This window comes from Coregonus clupeaformis, chromosome 23, assembly GCF_020615455.1.
Source record: "Coregonus clupeaformis isolate EN_2021a chromosome 23, ASM2061545v1, whole genome shotgun sequence".
Lineage (NCBI taxonomy): Eukaryota > Metazoa > Chordata > Actinopteri > Salmoniformes > Salmonidae > Coregonus > Coregonus clupeaformis.
The window spans coordinates 59,461,665-59,467,765 of NC_059214.1; positions in this window are offsets into that span (position 1 = coordinate 59,461,665).

The following is a 6,101-nucleotide window of genomic DNA, read 5'->3' on the forward strand; positions in this document are numbered from 1 at the left end:
GTCCCCAATCAGAGACAACGAGCAACAGCTGCCTCTGATTGGGAACCACACAGGCCAACATAGATCTATACATTCTAGAATCTACACATAGAAATTAACACAACACGAAATACACACACCCTGACTCAACAAATACGAGTCTCTAGAGTCAGGGCGTGACAGTACCCCCCCCAAAGGTGCGGACTCCGACCGCGCCACATAAACATAACAGGGTAGGGGCCGGGTGGGCATTCCGCCTCGGAGGCGGATCCGGCTCCAGGCGTGACCACCACTTACTCTCCACCTCCCTGTTGCGCCCCTGGTCTGGTCTGGACCTCGGCGCGCTGCTTCCCCTCTCCTTCCTCCCACGACGTACCAAGCCCTGTCTGGACCCTGGTGTGGGAGACCCCGAACCTGGAGAGGGGCTGACGTCTGGGTCCGGACTGGAACCGCTGACTGGAGCTGGACCCGACGACAGTGGATCGAATTGCTCTGGCTCCGGAGTGGAACCGCTGACCGGAGCTGGATCAGGCACCGGTGGAGCGGACTGCTCTGGCTCCGGAGTGGAGCGGCTGACCGGAGCTGGACTGGGCCCCGGTGGAGCGGATTGCTCTGGCTCCGGAGTGGATCCGCTGACAGGAGTTGGACCGGACCCCGGTGGAGCGGATTGCTCTGGATCCGGAGTGGAGCAGCTGACCGGTGCCGGACCAGGCACCGGGGGAACAGGCACGGGCCGTGCCAGACTGGACACACGCACCACTGGCTTGGTGCGGGGAGCAGGAACGGGCCGGACCGGGCTGACGACGCGCACCACTGGCTTGGTGCGGGGAGCAGGAACGGGCCGTACCGGACTGGTGACGCGCACCACTGGCTTGGTGCGAGGGACAGGAACAGGCCGGACCGGGCTGGCGACACGCACCACTGGCTTGGTGCGAGGGGCAGGAACAGGCCGGGCCGGGCTGGCGACGCGCACCACTGGCTTGGTGCGAGGGGCAGGAACAGGCCGGGCCGGGCTGGCGACCAGCGCACCACTGGCTTGGTGCGAGGGGCAGGAACAGACCGGGCCGGGCTGGCGACGCGCGCACCACTGGCTTGGTGCGAGGGGCAGGAACAGGCCGGGCCGGGCTGGCGACGCGCACCACAGGCTTGGTGCGAGGGGCAGGAACAGGCCGGGCCGGGCTGGCGTCGCGCACCACAGGCTTGGTGCGAGGGACAGGAACAGGCCGGACCGGGCTGGCGGCCAGCGCACCACTGGCTTGGTGCGAGGGGCAGGAACATGCCGGGCCGGGCTGGCAACGTGCACCACTGGCTTGGTGCGAGGGGCAGGAACAGACCGGGCCGGGCTGGCGACGCGCACCACTGGCTTGGTGCGAGGGGCAGGAACAGGCCGGGCCGGGCTGGCGACGCGCACCACAGGCTTGGTGCGAGGGGCAGGAACAGGCCGGGCCGGGCTGGCGACGCGCACCACAGGCTTGGTGCGAGGGACAGGAACAGGCCGGACCGGGCTGGCGACGCGCACCACTGGCTTGGTGCGAGGGGCAGGAACATGCCGGGCCGGGCTGGCAACGTGCACCACTGGCTTGGTGCGAGGGACAGGAACAGGCCGGGCCGGGCTGGCGACGCGCACCACTGCCTTGGTGCGGGGAGCAGAAACGGGCCGGACCGTACTGGGAACACACACCACTGGCTTAGTGCGGGGAGCAGGAACGGGTCGGGCCGTACTGGGAACACGCACCACTGGCCTAGTGCGGGGAGCAGGAACGGGCCGGACCGTACTGGGAACACACACCACTGGCCTAGTGCGGGGAGCAGGAACGGGTCGGGCCGTACTGGGAACACACACCACTGGCTTAGTGCGGGAAGCAGGAATGGGTCGGGCCGTACTGGGAACACGCACCACTGGCTTAGTGCGGGGATCAGGAACGGGTCGGGCCGTACTGGGAACACACACCACTGGCCTAGTGCGGGGAGCAGGAACGGGTCGGGCCGTACTGGGAACACACACCACTGGCTTAGTGCGGGAAGCAGGAATGGGTCGGGCCGTACTGGGAACACGCACCACTGGCTTAGTGCGGGGATCAGGAACGGGCCGGACCGGACTGGCGACACGCACCACTTGCTTGGTGCGAGGAGCGGGACTGGGTTCCCCTATAAACCCCCGCTCCTTCTGCTGCCTAACCAGCTCCTCTCGCCGTGCCTCTACACTCTCCTTCTCCCTTATAGCCTCCTGTAGCTCCTCCCTCTGACCAAATAACTCCTGCTCCCTCTGGAACAATAGCCCCCGTAACCTGGTGGCCTCCTCTCCTAACCTGCAGATTCGCCCTGTCGCTGCCAAATTTTCTTGGGGTTGCCTCTTGGGTCTCCGTCGTCGGCACTGTTGGCGCTGTTTCTCCTCTCCTACCTGGGCATCCTCATTCATCGCCCTCCGGTAACGGATTGCCAGATGATGAAGTGTGATTCATCACTCCAGAGAACGTGCTCCAGAGTCCAATAGCGGCGAGCTTTACCACAGTCCAGCCGACACTTGGCATTGCGCATGGCTTGTGTGCGGCTTTTCTGCCGTGGAATTCCATTTCATGAAGCTCCCGACTAACAGTTCTTGTGCTGACGTTGCTTCCAGAGGCAGTTTGAAACTCGGTAGTGAGTGTTGCAAACGAGGACAGACGATTTTTATGCACGAAACGCTTCAGCACTCGGCGGTCCCGTTCTGTGAGCTTGTGTGGCCTACTACTTCGCGGTTCAGCCGTTGTTGCAGGTACAGGTATAACATTCAAAATCATATGAATTCAGATATATTTAGACATTCAGTTATAATATTAGCATTTCATATTTCATAATTTCCCGTACATATGGGCTGCCATTCAAAAGAAGAAGAAGAAAAATAAACAAAATAGGCTCTCCATCCCCAACCCATTCTCCCCAACCCCCTCAGTCCACATCCACCAGCCCACCCCTTCACACCCCACCTAGCCTTCTCCTCTCACACCCCCCACTCGCACCTTCCCGACCCAAAGAAAGCATTCCTCCCACCCCCTCCTGTCCCACCCAGCAACCAAGGTTGCTTATCAGTCCCCCTCCCACCAATCCATCCCCTGAGTCTCCCCTTACGTTCCCCCCAATCCCCCCGCCTGCCCCCAACAACGACCAGAGAACACCACTTCTTCCTGGGCAATGGGAGCCACCATATTTCTCTCTATTCTCAGCCAGGGAGCGGAAGAGTCATGTCTAAACCAATATAAAATTGAGCGACATGCTAGTGCTTGGAAATAAAATGCAACGTTTGGAATGGATAGCCCTCCAGCGTCTTTCCCTCTCTGTAAATTTAATTTGGGATCTCTTACCTTTCCATATACATTTTGAAAAAAGACTGGATTTTATCCCAATAGCCGGAAGAGGAAGACATAGGAAGCATTGACGCATCACGGATTCATCACGAAATTTAACCATTTTCACAATAGAAATTCTGTCCGTTAGAGCAACTGGGATGTTAGATTTAATTGATTTGAGTGTTCTGTTGAAGTTTTGGCAATGGTTTTATCTAAAGAAGGACAAATATCTATTCCTAAATATTTTAAATGAGAAACAATTGGGATTCCATAAGTAGAGATGGGGTCCTCTGTCAGGTTCTTGAGGCGGAGTAGGGCAGATTTGGTTAGATTTATTTTATAACTTGAGAGGGAGCTGAATTTGTCTATGATCTTCAAAGCGTTTGGGAGAGATTGAGATACATTGTCTAGATAAAGTAAGATATCGTAGTGTGTAATGAGATGACGTGATCCATAGAATTGAGAGATATTGGTGTAATTTCTTTCGATTGTCGAACTGCCTGGGCCAGAGGCTCCATAGACAATAAAAACAGCAGAGGTGAGATGGGATCACCTTGCCATCTACTTCTAGTTATTCTGAACGGAGCAGAGCAGGTATTGCCTGTTATTACTATGGCTGAGGGATTGACATATTATATTTTAATCATATTAATGAAATTGGAGCCAAGTCCCATATGTTCCAAAACAGACCAAAGATATGACCATTCTAGTCTATCAAAAGCTTTTTCTGTGTCGAGAGATAGAACTGCCCAAGGAGCTTTGGTTTCTGATGCATATACTGTAAAATATGTAATTGATGACTGAGGTTATCTGAGGATAATAATTTTTTAATAAACCCGCTTTGGTCTGGATGTACCAAATTTGGGTAAGTACGTTTCGAGACGGGACGACAGCATTTTAGAAAATAGTTTTATATCTGTGTTTATCAAAGATAGAGGGTGATAGTGAGAGCACTGTGTGGCATCCTTACCTTTTTTTAAACAAAAAGCTAAGTTAGTGCAGCATTTACATCCCTTCCAAATGAACCTTTGTGAATGGCTGTGATGATCATTTTGAGTAATAGTTGACGTAATTGGTTCCAAAATGTTAAATAGATCTCAGGAGGAATACCGTCACAACCAGGTGATTTGCCTTTTTCATGTTATCCAATGCCCTTTAAGTTCATGGAGAGAGATTTGGGCTCCCAGCAAACCGGCATCTTCAGTTGAGAGAAGAGGAGTTCTTATATCTTTTAAAAAGGACTCAAATCTGTCTTGGTGTGGATTTACAATCAGAGGTGTACAATTAATTACAGAATCTTTGGTTGATTAATTTGAGTTCTGATATTAATTAACCTGATTCAGATTCAATGGCTGCAATATCAGCTAATTGATCATTACTGTGAACCTTGTTAGCCAGTAGACGACTGGGTCGATTACCATGGAAGTAATGGTTAAGACTAACTCGATCGATGGCAAATTCTGCTCTCTGTCTTATCAATAGATTTAGTTTTGTCTGGACTTTGGTGAGAGTAATCGCTACCTGGTCTGAAAAAGTGTTTGTTGAGAACGCTCTAACATAGTAAACAACTTTCTCCAATTCCTTTATCTTTCTTTAATTGTGATTTATTCAGCACAGACGTAAACGCAGTTGCATTGTTTTTAATAAAACCTTTGATGGCGTCCCATGAAATCAGAGGATCAACGACTGAATTTTTGTTCATCATTATGAATTCATTCAATTCAGTTTGAAATTGTTCACAGAAAATAGGATTTTCTAGTAAGGAAACATCAAAGCGCCATCTTGTGGCTCTTTTAGGAAATTCTGAAATTTTTAACGACAGTAGTCATCATAATGATCAGATAGGCTCATATGTCAAATTCTTGATTAAAGAAAATAGAGGAGTAAATAATAGTATCAAATCGATTTGGGAGAATGTTTGTGCCTGTTTGAATAGAAGTGTACTCTTTGGTTTTAGGGTTATGAGCTTGCCAGGCATCAATGAGGTTGTAATCAGAGAGTATATGTTGGAGAGCCTTAGTTGGTCTTATTAGATTTATCCCTCATGTCCAAAATGGCATTCATGTCTGTCCCAATAACCAGTTGGAATTCAGTTAATTCTAACAATATGCTGTTCGGAGAATAAAAAAACGTAGGATCATATGAATTTGGAGCATTCACATTAATAAAGGCAATTTTCTTTCCATTATGGATACATTTAAGGAAAGTGATTCTGCCTTCTTGGTCTTCGCCTTTACCAAGGATAGTGATTTTGAGTTTCTTATGTATCATTACGGTTACACCCCTAGTTTTGTTTGGGGCTGATGAAAAAGCAGCCAGTTTGTACAAATGGTTCTCTATTCAATATGTGTCCTTTTGGAGCAGGTGTGTTTCTTGGAGCATTGCTATATCAATATTTGTGTTAGAATATCAAGACATCTGCAATGTTTGATAGGACTATTAAGTCCTTTTAAATTCCACGAGAGAATAGCTAGTGTTGCCATTGTTTTTCTAAAATGTAATTGTTATCTTTAATTTTGAGAAGCCCATGGATGTAAAATAAAAAGCATGATCCACAGGGAAACCCACCCATTGGTTGCTCCCCACTCAGAAGACCTCTCTATAAACCATTCCCCCTGCCCCCCCTTCCCTGCCCCCTCCTCCCTAGCCCACAGCCTCCCCTCCCAGGTTCTCCCTGCCCTGCACTATCTCTTAAGGTATTAAAAATAATAATACAATTTAAAAATGTATAATAAAAAAGTAAAACATAAAATAAATAACCAATTCAAACATTGACAGTTAAGTTAGCAGACTTGT